This window comes from Montipora capricornis, chromosome 13 (assembly GCF_036669925.1).
Source record: "Montipora capricornis isolate CH-2021 chromosome 13, ASM3666992v2, whole genome shotgun sequence".
Taxonomy (NCBI): Eukaryota; Metazoa; Cnidaria; class Anthozoa; order Scleractinia; family Acroporidae; genus Montipora; species Montipora capricornis.
The window spans coordinates 13,452,890-13,456,055 of NC_090895.1; positions in this window are offsets into that span (position 1 = coordinate 13,452,890).

Here is a 3,166-nt window from a genome sequence, read left to right on the forward strand (position 1 = left end):
TATTTTTTCAAAGAAAATTTGAAACTTCTCTCGAGACGGGGAATTTTCGGTTTTGCCCCACCCGAAGTGATTGGTCAATTTTCATCGAAAATGCGTCAGAACTGTGGCTTAGTTTAGCACGTAAATAAGCAAGTAACTAAAGTCTTTATTTAACCAGGGTAGCGCGAAATAGTATATAAATACAACTGTTGGCCCTCACTACAAGTTAATAAATAAAGAAAGTAAGACTTACAATAAAAAATATATTTAAAATCTACAAAACTATGAAATAATTATAAGCATACGGCACAATATTTATGACCAAAATCGATTTGAAAATTCCTGATGTTTAAATCCTGTTCCAAAGAGAATTTTTCAAAATGTTAAGAGGCTCTACTTTTCTCATTTGAGGTGGTAGCCTATTCCATTGATGGCAAGCAGTCCACAGTAAATTTTCTTCCAACTTCTGTGTTTCGTTTCACACGAGGACAGGATATATTAAATTTTTTGTATCTTTCTAGTCTGTCGTGAATGAGCCTCACGGTAAGTATAAATAAGCTTGTAAGATGTCTGGGCACGCGAACTTGCAAACGCTTAGGGCGCAAATCCCGCGCGAGTTGCTCGGAGACAAATAGCAAAGGATATTCAGAGTTCAAGTAGCCAATCAGAGAGCGTTGTCAACGCTATCCACTGTTTTAGTACATAATAATTAAGCAATAGAGGACGTTTTTCCGTTTTTTCCATAGCCTCATCTAAACACGAGGGGGAGTTGGGAGAATTCGAGACAGTTAAGCAAACCCAAGACGCAGTCGAGGGTTTGCATAACTGTCGAGAATTCTCCCAACTTCCCCGAGTGTTTAGATGAGACTATGGAAACACGGAAAAAGTCCTCTATTGCTTTTATAAAATATTCCTCAAAGATAATTCGACAAATGAAGGAAAACGTTGGCTTTTTACTTCTTGATTGAAACAAATTTTCTTGATGCACGGTCATATTTCCTACTAGCCAATCAAACGCACGTCTGACTACATAACAAATCAATATTCGTGTGATGTCACAGCCGTGTTTCTATACTCTCATCTAAACACACCTATTGACCAATGAGAGTGTGCAAACTATCCTAATTATCCTAAGGATCCTTAGCTCACTTATTCTGGCATTGCAGAGAGACTTTTTCTTTCTGGGGAAGATTTCAAGACCTACTCACAAGGAATCAAGTAACAATAAAAGAAAAGAATTTTCCATGGACTTAGTATTAGGACTAAAAATAGATGTCTTCTCTCACTTACAACATTATTTCTACTTTCTTGTTGCAAGATATTTTATATGGACGTGTAAAATGAAGGAAATAATACCAAGTATAAACATTTTCCTATTTTCTTACAACACTTTTGTGATCTAGAATATGACGAAAGAAAAAACCTAACCTCTCAAAAATTGACAGTCTTGGTACAGTTGGAAACCTAGCCATACATTATGAAAATATTGTAACGTAAAGTGCGTGGAACCTATGCATGCTATATGTATGCTATCTCTTCGCCGGTGTTTTAATGCACGTAGTTTTAATGTGTTTGTTTAAAAAAAAAAAAGAAAAAAAAAAACTAGCCTAATTATTTTATAACACATGAAGCGGAGCTCCTAGGGGGCACAAGCGCGAAACATTTGTTATAAAATATGGTAACCCAGCGATGCGAGAAATTTTGGTTTCAGCTATGACGCACCATCTCTCCCGTACGGACGTCAACCCCTCCATATCTGAATGAACCATTATCACGTGATCTTAGCAAGCTCAATTTTAGAGCTCGTCGAGTTAGATGTTCTTTTGAAGTTGACCGTAACCAAGTACTGGTTTTCGATTGATTCCTGGCTCAAGCCAGGTAGCGTCTTGTCGTCGGCCTAAACATAAATGAGGCCGTCCATTTTTTTTTCCCACGCGAGGCTTATTTTTAGGATAGCTTCTGCCCACATTGTACGTCGCGAACGAAATGGCCTAACCGCGAGAAACATTTTTTTTTTTTTTTTTTACGATAGTGCAAAGGTATATTTTGATGTGACGTTTTCGTTGACCAATCGGCCCTTGTAGAATAAGTACAATGTCCCTGCTTTCTGTGGATCGACACAACTACACGGCCATCACTAAGTCTAACGAAAGCTCTTAGCAAGTCAACCGCTTTTTCGTGTTCAGGTGGAAAACGCTGTTTGAAAAATATTTTTTCCAACATTGTTTTTGGCCTGCTTCAATCCAGGTTTGACATAAACAGCTGTGGTCAGGACCTGCACTGGTGGCATCGCAGTTGTTCAAGTTCAAAGCATCGTAGGGATATAAACTTAAAGCTGAGTGTTGGTCAGGTCTTATGGAAGATTTTAAATTTTTGATTCTAATAAGGTTGCAATGATGCCTTGGACTACCAAAGGCAGAAGTAGCAGAAACGAAGAAGACAGAAAGAGAACGAGAACAATAAAACAAGAGTATACCCAGTAATAGCTCAACCTTAGTGGAAGAAGTTACTCTTAGTCACATCCACAAATTCCCTCCTCTTGCCAATGCAGCTTTAAAGAAAGAAAGTGTTTCAAACACCCCTCTTCATTTGAATATACTTCATTTCAAGCATTCGCCTCGGATGGGTCCATGGGAAGGACCTGTACAAGACCATCTGGACGGCTTGCTAAAGATCCAATTCGAGAACACTCACAATCAGACCAGATTTCTCACTTCAATTCCTTTGTGTCTCCCCCTTTCCTTCAGGGTAATTCAGTTATTCTTCGATTAGTGTCGGGTTCTTTGGAAAGGCCTTCTTTCCTTGTATCCTAAAAGTGTCTTGTATAGCTTTCACGTCGGTGAAGTGGAATCCTTAAGTACAGCACATCTATAACACTTTGAGGATGTGAATGCGTGCGTTGATTTCGATTGTCATGCCAAAGAGAGTCTGCTGATTGTCCTTTAGTATTTTTCTCTACGTATGCCGCTTCATCCTTGCGTTGGAGGAATAATTTTCCGCTTGACACTTCTTTCGCATTCATTTCGGACCATGTCCTTCTGAAGGGGCCAGGAGTATTGAATACATGAATTTCTGGTTGAATTGAAGGGAGATTTGAGTCTTTTGAGTCCTCTTCGCTTTGACTGACTCAAAAACCACCTCTTCACTTGGAAACTTTCAAGCTTTGCAATGGTCGAGCTCGTTCTCA